Source organism: Pristiophorus japonicus, unplaced genomic scaffold (assembly GCF_044704955.1).
Source record: "Pristiophorus japonicus isolate sPriJap1 unplaced genomic scaffold, sPriJap1.hap1 HAP1_SCAFFOLD_749, whole genome shotgun sequence".
Lineage (NCBI taxonomy): Eukaryota > Metazoa > Chordata > Chondrichthyes > Pristiophoridae > Pristiophorus > Pristiophorus japonicus.
In genome coordinates, this window is record NW_027254665.1 from 92,167 (window position 1) to 105,456 (window position 13,290).

At 46.4% G+C, this 13,290-nt stretch overlaps 1 pseudogene; it reads left to right on the top strand.

Annotated features, from left to right (window-relative positions):
• The window catches only part of LOC139256604 (zinc finger protein 420-like), a 54,399-nt pseudogene extending 53,628 nt beyond the window's left edge, over nucleotides 1–771 (top strand).
• Nucleotides 772–13,290: the final 12,519 nt, after the last annotated feature.

Genomic DNA, 13,290 nt, shown 5'->3' on the forward strand with positions numbered 1-13,290 from the left:
TCGATGCAGTCACACCGGGGAGAGGCCATTCACCTGCCCCATGTGTGGGAAGGGATTCACTCGGTCATCCCATCTGCTGAGGCACCAGCGAGTTCACACTGGGGAGAGGCCGTTCATCTGCTCTGACTGTGGGAAGCATTTCACTCAGTCATCCAACCTTTTGACACACCAACAAGTTCACACTGGGGCGAGCCCATTCACTTGCTCCATGTGTGGAATGGGATTCCCTTCATCATCAACCCTGCTGACACACCAGCGAGTTCACACTGGGGAGAGGCCATTCACCTGCTGAGTGTGGGAAGGGATTCACTCAGTCATCCAACCTGCTGACACACCAGCAAGTTCACACTGGGGAGAGACTGTTGATCTGCTCTGAGTGTGGGAAGGGATCCACTAGTTCATTTAACCTAACACACCAGCAAGTTCACACCAGGGAGAGCCTATTCACCTGTTTGGAGTGTGGGAAGCGATTCACTCAGTCATCCAGACTTCTTACTCACCAGCAAATTCACACTGGGGAGAGGCCGTTCACCTGCTCAGAGTGTGGGAAGGGATTCACTCATTCATCCATCCTGCTGACACATCAGCATGTTCACAAGTGACTGCAGGGGTGGGAGTCTACTGTTATTGCTGATGTTAAGCACATCCTGGCTGAACCATGTTCATTCTGACAGTTGGGGTTTGTTTCTGCTGATGTTAATGACCCCTGTAACTGGGCTGTTGTTTAATATTTTGATATTTCAAATAAAACAGTGTGTCGATATTTAATGTCTCCAAGATAAGAGGAGACTAATTGATGTCCTGTTTCTGACTGCTCTATTTTGGGCCTTTTTTCAATTCTAACTCTACATTATTTCAGTTCTCAAACCTGTTCGTTACTCTCAGGGACAAGTCCCAGCTCCCCCTACCTTCCAGAGTGCCTCTCCTTGCCTTGGTATCCAGGGACGGTCTCGGTAACATGCCCGGGATCACTAAACACAAAACACAGTTTGTTAATCATGTTCAGCTACTGGACTTAGCGTGTGCCTCACAGCATCTCTCTCACCTTCGCTGTGTGAATAGAGCAGCATGCCTGCAAACCTCGTCTTGAATTTAAATCCACTCAGCAAATGTATTTAACAAAATATGAACAAGTAAATACATCACGGCCCAATAATCCAACTCCTTATTGACAGCAGGAAGTCTGTTGTCTAATTCCTCGAGTGAACAAAATAAAGAGCCTGTGGATATCTGAACGGAATATATGGAATTAAGGATAGTAAAGTAAACGGGATATATGAAAATGTATAAGCCATGGAAGAATAGCTGGGAGAATGTCAGATTGCAAATAGTGCAACATCAGCATAGCTAACAATCTGTCTCAAGGTTTCAAGTCACTAATCCTGCCAATAATATATAATTGTAACATGAAATACATCTGCAGAATTGCAAGGTCTCAGTAAATAGTCACACCATTAGATTGAAACATTTGGAGGCAATACTTGAGCTTTCAAGAAGAACATCTCATATAGATTGACTAATGAGTGTCTGAGTTAGACTGTCAATCCATTTGTATTTTGTTATCTGATTTCAAAACTGTATAACTGTTAACGCTTTACGATGTAACTTCACCTATCCGTAGGGAGTGTGTACGCTCTATCCAGAGAGTATATCTTCTGTCTGATAGGTCTTACTGGCCGGTAATAAAGACTGCTTTGTTCAAAGCACAAGAGGTATTCGACTCAGTAATTTTACTGAACCAGATTGAGGTAAAAGAATCCAGGAATTAACATTTGGTGTCAGAAGTGGGATCTCAACGGACGACTGCCGAAAACTTGCGAATTAAGAGGCAGACTAGCCTTGGACGAGACGAGGGGAAAGTGGCCACTGGAGTGAGTATGATTTCAATACTGCTCCAGTTTCCCCCGGTTTCAAAAGTCTGAGGAAAGTTTAGCCACTCGCTGGTTCTCAGGTAGTGTCTGAACGAGATCCAGGACAATCTGGTGAATACCTTTCAAACTTAGAATAGGGATAGAGATAGGGAAATTGTGCGATGACGCAAACCAAGCAGCGACTTGGAAAGGGAAAGATAGTTAGAGCTAGATAGGGATAGATGATCAATCATGGATCCAAAAAAAAAAAATTAATAGGAAAGAAAAGAGACTCTTGTGAATGTCTGTTTAAATGAGAAATGCTTCTGTGACTTTTACTGTAAAAAAAAAAAAGCCGGGGAGTTGTGGTTTGTTTTATCTCAAACAGAATGAAAGTTTGTTTTAACCCTTCGTAGTGTTGTCCTGTATGTGGGAAGTTTAAGAGTGTGAACCTTATTGAATTACGTATATTCGGATGATAAGTTGCGGAGCCAGGAAATGCCCAAAGGATAGATTTGTTAAAAAGAGAAAAAAATTACATGGTCCCGGTGGTTTAAAAAAAAAAGAAAAACTTGTTGAAAGCAAACATTCAGAGAAGGCACAGCAAAACAACTGAGATGGATTCAAAAGGATTTAAAAAAAATTATATTAAATAACACGACCTTGAGGCTGGAACAATTGAGATAACGAAAAGCAGTCCACAGCCTACGTGCCAGACTTCTCTCTAGTTATAAAAAAAAAGTAACGTACTAAATAGGTGCTGAAAGAAAAAAATGTTCTGAGATTTTAAATTATGAAAAATATAAAATCACTCCTGTCCAGTTGGCAGAAAAACTCCATTAAATTAGGGCTTTCATTGACTGATTGAATTTAAACTGCGCAGTAACGTCAAAGGATCGGGAAATTTGGAGACTAAAAGAAATTAATTGAGGCTCATAAGAAATCAAAATTAGAAAATTAGGCTCACAGGGAATAAAATGGGGATTTAAATAGAGGATAGGTGTTCAACTCAGGTACGACGAAGGGACCTTGAATATCACTTGGCCCGTCTCGGCTTTGATTGAATTAAAAAAAAACCCCGCAGCAACTCGGAAGGTAGGGCCGACGCGAACGCGCGGCCGAGAGAAGGGCCGAAGCGAACGCGCAGTGACGTAAACGCGCAGTGAAGCGAACGCGCAGTGACGTCAACGCGCAGTGACGTCAACGCGCAGTGACGTAAACGCGCAGTGACGCCGACGCGTAATGACGCAGAGGCGCAGCAACGCGAATCGCGAAAGTCAGTGCTAATGGCAGTAAGTCTGTAAGTCTTAAAGTGTTTAGAGTTTTAAGTTTAGTTTTAAGATCGCGCGGCTATGCGGACCGTGCGGCGATGCGGGTAATTTTGTAGATCGCGCGGCTATGCGGACCGTGCGGCGATGCGGGTAAGTGTTAGAAGTCTTTGTCTATTTTGTAGATCGCGCGGCTATGCGGACCGTGCGGCGATGCGGGTAAGTGTTTGAAGTAAAGTTAAAGTATCTTAACTCGCGCGGCGACGCGAGCCACGGGTCGACGCGGATTGCGCGGCGACGTGAACTGCGAGGCAACGCGGATTGCGAGGCGACGTGAACTGCGAGGCAACGCGGATTGCGAGGCGACGTGAACTGCGAGGCGACGTGGTAGTTTAGTATTGAGATCGTGCGGCGACGCGGACCGTGCGGCGATGCGGGTAAGTGTTAGATTTGGAGTTAGTTAAAGTCCGTGTTAGTTCTGTAAAGTCTGTGTCTATTTGTAAGTTTGTTTAAATTGCACGACGACACGAACGCGTAGCGACACAGTAATACGAGGGGCAGTGTGAAAATGGGAAATCAGTTAGATAAAACCACGGATGCGGATAGTCCGCTACAAAAGTTATGTGAGGAATTCCCTGAAGGAGCTGAAGACTTTAGAAAATTATCAGGAGCCCTGAACAAATTATTAGGGGATGACCAGTGGCCTCTAAGTGACACTAGAAGCGTAGAGGTAAAAAAAAAGCACAGGGATTAATTTGGAGAAGGGGACGAGGAAAAGGGGATAAAAAAATTTAATTGCAACCTGGCGACATTATTGTCAGAAATTAAAAGATGCATCACTTCTATCGAGTTGGCAAACAATGCTATTAAATTAGGACTTGCATTGACAGAGGGAACACATGTTAAAACTGTAGACGTCTTTTAAAAAAAATGAATGAATGTGCGCACGAGAAACTTGCTAAGAGATCCTCTGGGACCTCTGAGAAAGGTATTGATCAACTACAAGTTAAAATGGCTGGCTTTGTGTTAACCGAGGCTGATGATGAAATTGATGAGTGGCCACTGACTCAGCGCCCAACGGCGCCTCCCGCACCCCCTGGCCTCTTGCTCCAGTCCTCTTCCCAACACCCTCCACCTAACACTCCAGTAAAAAAGAGTTAGCAACAACCACATATCACCAAAGCAACAAACCCAAACTGACTCCTCATCCTCTGATAGCGATTCGGATCCCCAGTTCACAGGCAATACAGCCGAAAGGACCAGATCTCACACTCGAAAGGGCAGAACTATATCTCAACATCACAAACAGTCCCGTAAATCTTCTAGTCAACCTACCAGTCCAAGTTGTGAAAGACATAGCAAACACCCCCGCTGATTGAGACGCAGAACTGTCAAGCAGTCAGACAGCTCTGAAACATCCTCCGGCCTGGAAATGATTTCCAAGATCCCAAAGTCCCGACACCAATTCCCTGTCAGACCAATGCCAAACCCTGATGCACAACAAGCTGCAGACCACCTCTCTATAGATGTCTGTGATCTTACTAGAAAGGAAGAGCCATCTCGGGAGGAAGGATCAATAGAACCGCAGTGTTGCATACAGGATTGGATGGATAAGCAAGGAGACGGTTATACTAAACAACCAAACGGCCCGAGCCCTGCTAATAAACCTCCTTATTGTCCCCGGCATGGTATGGGAAGAGGCCGGGACTGGGTAAGAGGAATTGACTGTTTTAATTGTGGGCAGGAAGGACATTGGAATAAAAATTGCCCCTACCGTCAGCATGGAAAAGGAAGAGGAGGAAGAGAAGGGGGGCAAGGGGGAAGAGGAGGATCTTACACTAACTTCTCCCAGAACAACCCCTTTGGTCAATTGTCCCCCGATTGACTACGCAGCTTGATTGTGCAGGGATCCTCCCCGGACGACGAACCCATTCTGAATGAGTGGCAACCCTTTTTGATAGATACGGGAGCCTTCATGTCTTCTGTACAATCAAAGCTTAAACTCCCTGCTTCTACTGAAACACAGGAACTTTCAGGATTCCTGGGACAAATCTCGACATTCCCAGTGTCAGAACCGGTTAAAATGGGTTACCAGGAAGAATCGGTGGAACATCGAGTTGTTATCACAACCAATCTGGACTGTAACTTGATGGCTAGAGACCTCCTTTGCAAATTCCAGTTGCATTTGGAGTGTGGAGATAATGGGATTATTGTAAAACAGGAAACCCTTAAGCGGCAGTATTATACCACTAGAACCCCTCAGTGGTGGTCTCTGGACCTGCCGCAGGCACCCTGTCACGTGACCCTAGCATACGATCCCAGTGGAAAGAATCAGGACCTGCAGAACTTTTATCAGGATCACGAAGGGGAAGTGAAGGGAATTCTATTAAGGGCTAGAGTGACTGGACTGGAAAGAGAGGCAGATTTTGTGGAAGTGGATAAGAATCTGTGGAAACAGCCCCTAACAATGGCACCGCATATTGCTTGTGAAGTATTAGCCCCTCACCATGCTAAAGATTTGGGAGTTATGGTACGCAAGGCCATAGATGAGGCTGACCCTACCAGCCGGGATGTGCAAATTTCATGGGGACCCCGAGAAGGTCTTAACGACTCTACAGCATCATACTGGCTCCGGCATACCTGACTATGTGTGGGCAGAGAACCCCTCCCAAGTGGGTTATACTCCCATTGATCCGATTGAGATCTCAGTGCAGGGCAATCCGACAGAACCCACTGAAATCACAGGCAATCCTAAAATTAATCCGGCCTGTTTTCTTACTGAGCCACCCCAAGATGAGGAAGAACCCAGTCATGATTGTTTATGTTTGTTCACGGAAGTACTTCTATTAATCCAGAAGATACACGAATCTCAGGATACGCCATAGTAAACCAGGAGAATCAGGTCTTGGAATCTGCTGCTTTGAAACCGCCTATTCTGCTCAACAAGCTCAACAATTCGCCCTCACCCAAGCCTGTATCTTGGCCAAAGATCTCAAAGTCAATATCTATACCGATTCTAGGTATGCCTTTGGGGTGGCGCATGATTTCGGACAATTATGGAAAAATAGGGGATTCCTAACCTCACAGGGGAATGAGATATCTCATAAACAGTTAGTATCTGATTTGTTGCAAGCTCTCATGTTCCCCAAACGCATTGCCATTGTACCAAGAGGCCAAACAGGCCTCTCGTGACCAACAGATGGTAGTGCCCAAAATTATGAGTCAGATTAAAAATCCTGCAAAGGATAAGTTAGCCTCGGAAAAACCAATGCCAACCATCCAAGATGTTATAAAAGCACAGGGGGACGCTCCTGAAAAAGATAAACTGTTGTGGAAATATTATGCATGTACTTATGACAATGTTTCTAAACTCTGGACCACTCCCGCGGAACAGACTTGCATGTCTGACGAGTTGGTTTCATGGGTTATAGAATGTCTGCATTTTGCTACTCATTGTGGAGCAAGGGCAACAAGTGATACGCTTTTGGCTACTTGGTGGCACCCTAAACTCCAGGCGCTCACCCAGAACATCAGTAGTCGTTGCCTGGTTGGCCAGCAACATAATCCAGGGAAGGGAGTCCCCTGTGATTGGGGTAAAACGCCCCTACCCGAAGGTCCCTTTGAGACATTTTAGTTGGACTACATTGAGTTGCAAAAAGTTCAGTGTTACAGATATGTGTTAGTAATAGTAGATGTGTTTAGCAGATGGATTGAAGCCTACCCTAACCTGGACAATAAGACTCAGACTGTTGTTAAGGTGTTAATGAGGGAAATTGTTCCTAGATATGAGATCTCAGCTAGACTGATGACCACCTATGTTCTTTCTCTGACTCAGGCTCTGCGACTAGTTCACAACCAGGTTCAAGATGCTCACCTTGACCTCCCAGTTTTACCTGAATTGTCCCTCGTGGCACCAGGGAAGTATGGATTCGGAAGGGATTAGAGCCACAATGGGAGGGGCCTTTTTAGGTGTCACTCACTACCCCCACTGCAGCCAAGGTTGAGGGGAAAAGTGCCTGGGTTCACCTGCACCACTGCAAGCTCATCACCATTTAAACAAATCTTGCTGGTTAGTCTAATTCCTGTTTCTGTTCCAGATCTCCTCCTCCCGATAGCTGAACAATGCAGTTGAAGGAGGATCAGTTTGAACTCTTACCTGTCAGACAGCCAAATACACTGACGGAAACCTGAAGGGAAACGTGAAAACAGAACTCTTTTTATCAGCTAAATAATTGGACTATTTATGAGACTGTGTCTGTATGCTACTGTCTGCATAATAGTGTTGATATATGACAGTTTTGGTGCACGGGAAGGAAGACAAAGGCGAGAGCTCCATGTAAACACCTTTTTGTATATGTCTTACGTTTATGCGGAAAAAGGGCACTTCACTAGATGCTGGGTGTGTTCACATATCCCTATACATTCCAAAGGGGGAATTCCTTTGCGCACCGTTCCCCTGACCCTAACTGAGACTGTTAGATGGATTCAAAGAAACGATATTGGAACAGGTAGCTCACCGCACTGCTGAGGCTCTGGAGGGCATCACAGCTGAAATGGTAGCGATAAGGACCGTAGCATTACAAAACCGAATGGCCCTCGATTACCTGTTAGCTGAGAAAGGGGGAACGTGTGCCCTGATAGGATCTGAATGTTGCACTTACATTCCTGATAGTTCAGAAAACGTAACCCACCTTGCCGATCACATAAGGAGGGAGGTGAAAAAGTTATCCACACCAGCAAAAGAACTTAGCAGGTTTGATTGGTTTCGTAATAATTACCTGCTGTTTGATTGTTGGTTGCCTTAACCTCTGCTGTAAAGCAATGACAAGGTTAGCAGACCCTCTTGTGGTCAAGGGTTCCCGGGTTATGATCCAACAAACTAGAGAACTACTCAACAATGCAATACTCATAGAATGATCCTAAATGTTATCATAGAATGATAAAAGGGGGGATGTGGATATCTGAACGGAATATATGGAATTAAGGATAGTAAAGTAAACGGGATATATGAAAATGTATAAGCCATGGAAGAATAGCTGGGAGAATGTCAGATTGCAAATAGTGCAACATCAGCATAGCTAACAATCTGTCTCAAGGTTTCAAGTCACTAATCCTGCCAATAATATATAATTGTAACATGAAATACATCTGCAGAATTGCAAGGTCTCAGTAAATAGTCACACCATTAGATTGAAACATTTGGAGGCAATACTTGAGCTTTCAAGAAGAACATCTCATATAGATTGACTAATGAGTGTCTGAGTTAGACTGTCAATCCATTTGTATTTTGTTATCTGATTTCAAAACTGTATAACTGTTAACGCTTTACGATGTAACTTCACCTATCCGTAGGGAGTGTGTACGCTCTATCCAGAGAGTATATCTTCTGTCTGATAGGTCTTACTGGCCGGTAATAAAGACTGCTTTGTTCAAAGCACAAGAGGTATTCGACTCAGTAATTTTACTGAACCAGATTGAGGTAAAAGAATCCAGGAATTAACATTCCCACCTGCAAACCTCGTCTTGAATTTAAATCCACTCAGCAAATGTATTTAACAAAATATGAACAAGTAAATACATCACGGCCCAATAATCCAACTCCTTATTGACAGCAGGAAGTCTGTTGTCTAACTCCTCGAGTGAACAAAATAAAGAGCCCAAATGTAAGAGCCCCTCGAATCCTTTAATACTTTTCAAATCGTGACCAGTTCCTTATTGTAGAATTCTCTGTCCCTGTGGGAGTCAATATCGGTCAAAAACTGCTGATTGAAAACTTATAAAAAATGTTCTCTTTTTCAGCGTTTCAAGCTGACCTGTTCCTTCTCTGAGAATCTCCAAGGAGACTCTTTGATTTGAACACATCTCTCTTTTATATCCACCATTAGAGTTACGGGGAATTCGAATACATGACCACTCAAATTTAAAAGAGCCCATCAGTCATATACAGACTGAACCAAACACACAGCTCGGTGTCAGTATGAACTATTCCTCTCACCAGCCTGTAAATGAAACCTGTAATACTGAGGCTAAAATTCCCCCTCCGTGTGCTGGGGGTGCAGGCAGTGCTGGGCAGAAGGAGCAGCAAACTGGCTTCAGAGCTGACTTTTTCCTTTCCCGGGGTTTTGCGATGAGCATATGCTGGGGCCCATTGAGCTTTCACTGCTCCTGACAGGGTAGATGAGAGAGGATGTTTCCCCTCATGGGGGAACCGAGGGGCCATAGTTTCAGAATAAGGGGTTGCCCATTTAAAACAGAAATTAGGAGGAATTTCTTCTCTGAGGGTGGTGAATCTTTGGAATTCTCTACCCCAGAGAGCTGTGTAGGATGGGTCTTTGAACATATTTAAGTGATGATACAGATTTTTGAAGGAGAACGGAGTCAAGGGCTTTGGGGAGCGGGCAGGGAAGTGGAGTTGAGGCCAGGATCCCATCAGCCATGATCTTATTGAATGGCGGAGCAGGCTCAATGGGCCAAATGGCCTACTCCTGCTCCTATTTCTTATGTTCTCTGGGATATTTCCAAGCATGTTCTCACTGCCCCTGGAATTCTAATGCATTGACCCCCTGGGTGTGAGGCTAGCACTCTGTGCCATTAAACACTGGAGTGAAGCCGAGTCCTGCAGCCACACAGTCACTAGGAGCAGTTGCTAACTGTCTTGAGTGACCTTGGGGCGATTAGTCCCACTTTTGGGCTGGTTGTGGTTTCTTCCCGCTTCCCTTGGATTGCATTTTTATTTGTTCCCTCTGGTTTGGTTTCACTTTCATTGCTGGACACACCACTCAAAGCACTTTATCCGATCTGCCCCTGGGAATGAGCAGACTCCTCCCTCATTTCCCACACTGCACCGTCTCGCTTCCTCTTTCCCCCTTAGTTGTGTTGCACACTCTGGGCCCTGGCGCTTCCCCGGGGATTCTCAGTATGAACAGGGGGATGTGTGTTGAGACAGGATGTCCCAGCTCTCCACCTTTAAAGGGACAAGGAGAGGACCCGCTGGGCTGAATGGCCCTGCTTTATGACATCACTGCAGTGCCTAGCAACCAACCTCCCTGAGCCGGAGCCGCAGGTTGTTGTTCGGGGCCTGAGGCCCACAGCGGGTGTGTGTGAAGCGGATAATGCGGAATGTTGTCTCTTGGACGGGCGGGGCCTGTGCACGCACTCGGTGTGTGTGAAGTCCGCGGCCGGCCCGCCGGAGTTTATTAACCCGTTCCCTCCCTCCGCCCATCTCTCACCTGCTGCCTCAGACACAGCCGCCCCACCGCGCATGCTCAGCTCACATTGCCCGGGTGATTGACAGCAGCTCCGGACCAATAGAAAGAGCGGGGGCGGGGCTGGAGGATCGAGCGGGCAGTTGGTCCTCCAACCAATCGGAGTGTGCGAGAGGCGGGGCTGAGCCTGGTTGTGGGCGGGGCCGAGCCCGGGTGTTGCTGCCAATGACCAGACTGACGGACCTGGGCGGCGCCACAAGATGTTCCCCCGGGATCGCAGCAGCTTCTCAACCCCCGGCCGCAGGCCCTCAATAAGTTGCTAACCGGCCCAATGATTCAGGCCTGAACAGCAGAGGCTGCGGGATCCTTGTCCCATCCGTCAATCACATCATCCTGCTGAAGGAAAGTTCCAGAACAAACCGCCTCAATCTGCCCGCCCAGCACCACGTGTGCTCGGCCTGACTGACGGGAGCTCGGACCAATAGGAAGAGCCCCGGCAGAGATGGGCGGAGCGAGCTGGCGGCGGGTCCTCCAACCAATGGCGGCGCAGCAAGGGGGCGGGGCCTGGTGCCCAGCTCAGGTGTGCGGGGGCCGATTGTGACGCGCTGTCCCCAGGTGAGAGCAGCTGAGTGAGCCCAGAGCTGGGACTGGAATCTGGGTGAGGGGCCACAGTGAGCACAGAGCTGGGGGTGGAATCTGGGAGAGGGGCCACAGTGAGCACAGAGCTGGGGCTCGAATCTGGGAGAGGAGAGCTGGGACTGGAATCTGGGAGAGGGGCCACAGGCAGCACAGAGCTGGGGCTGGAATCTGGGAGAGGGGCCACAGGCAGCACAGAGCTGGGGCTGGAATCTGGGAGAGGGGCCACAGTGAGCAGAGAGCTGGGACTGGAATTTGGGAGAGGGGCCACAGTGAGCACAGAGCTGGTATCTGGGAGAGGGGCCACAGTGAGCACAGAGCTGGGGCTGGAATCTGGGAGAGGGGCCACAGTGAGCACAGAGCTGGGGCTGGTATCTGGGAGAGGGGGCCACAGTGAGCACAGAGCTGGGATTGGAATCTAGGAGAGGCCACAGTGAGCACAGAGCTGGGGCTGGAATCTGGGAGAGGGGGCCACAGTGAGCACAGAGCTGGGATTGGAATCTAGGAGAGGCCACAGTGAGCACAGAGCTGGGGCTGGTATCTGGGAGAGGGGCCACAGCGAACACAGAGCTGGGGCTGGAATCTGGGAGAGGAGCCACAGTGAGCGGCCTTTCAAAGGGCCAGAGGGACATCAGCATCACCTGATAAGTTATTCAAATACACATTTCCTGCAGTATCAGAGACAGCCTCTGTCACTTTGCAAAAACTGTTTAATAATGGCCTGTAATTTGTGGTCAGCAGTGAAGCAAATACTTTCACCCCCGGCCCCAAAGTAAGCTTCCCGCAAAGATGTGGCAATCTCTGTGTCGAGATGTTCGTGTTTTCCGACGTGTTATTCAAATCAACAGAGTGCAGTGGGAATCCCCGAGCGCGAGTTGCTGTGATGTCAACAAGCTGCCGAAACAGCCAATCAAAACACAGAATTCTCAACACGAACAAAGAAGTGGATAAGCTCTATAAATGTTTACTTTTTAGAAAAATGTTACAACAAAACAAAGATTGGGGCTCCCATATGGGGAAACAGCGAACCTGAAATAAAGATGAACAAACTTTAAAAAAAGGCTTCTTAAATTTAATGTTTATTATAATGGATAAATTTAACACTGCACAATTTTATTCTTAAAACTGACTGATTTGACATTATCGCACTCACCAGGTGTCATGTCAGTTGATTCAACAAACTCACAAAGACACTTCAGTTGGGTGTAAAACTTTATTTGTCCAAAGTCCATCCGAATTTAACCAAGCATCACAGTCTTAGCTAGACATCAATCCTACGACACCTGCTCTACCACAAGCCGTCAGTGATTACACCCTCATGACCCGGGTAGAACCTCGGCTGAGTCAAGGAGCTGGGCTCCGTTCTCCCAATATGATGGGTAACTAATTACATAGAATATACGGCACAGAAACAGGCCCTTCAGCCCAACCAATCCATGCCGGCATTTATGCTCCACTCGAACCTCCTCCCATCCTTCGATATCTGACACTATCAGCATAATCCTCTATTCCCTTCTCCCTCATGGTCTTGTCTAGCCTCCCCTGAAATGCATCTATATTATTTGCTTAAACCACTCCCTGTGGTAGCGAGTTCCACATTTTCACCATTCTTTGGCTAATGAAGTTACTTCTAAATTCTCTATTGGATTTCTTGGTGGCTATCTTATATTGATGGCCTCTAGTTATGCCCTTTGCCACAAGTGGGAACATTCTCTCTGTATCTACTCTATCAAAACCTTTCATAATTTAAAAATACCTCTATTCGGTCACCCCCCCCCCCTCAGCTATCACCTTTCAAGAAAAAAGAAACTCAGCCTGTTCATCCTTTACTGATAAATATAACCTCACATTTCTGGTATCATCCTTGTAAATCTTTGTTGCACCCTCTCTATGCCTCTATAAACCTTTTTATAATATGCTGACCAGAATTATACACAAGCATGCTCCAACGAAGGTTCGATACAAGTTTAGCATTACTTCTCTACTTTTCAATTCTATCCCTCTATAAATAAACCCTCGTGCTTGGTTTGCTTTTTTATGGCCTTATCAACCTGCGTCGCTACTTTTAGTGATTTGTGTACTTGTATTTTTAAGTTCCCTTTGCTTTGCAACCCCATTTAGATACATATTTTCCATGCAATATGTGACCTCCTTATTTTTCTTAACAAAATCTTACACTTATCTGTATTGAAATCATTTACCAATTATATGTCCATTCTGCAAGTTTATTAAAGTCTTCTTGTAATGTGTTGCGTGTTGCTGTCATCCTCAGTATTGACTATTCCCTACACCCACCCCCCCAATTTTGTGGCATCCGCAAATTTATTCCCC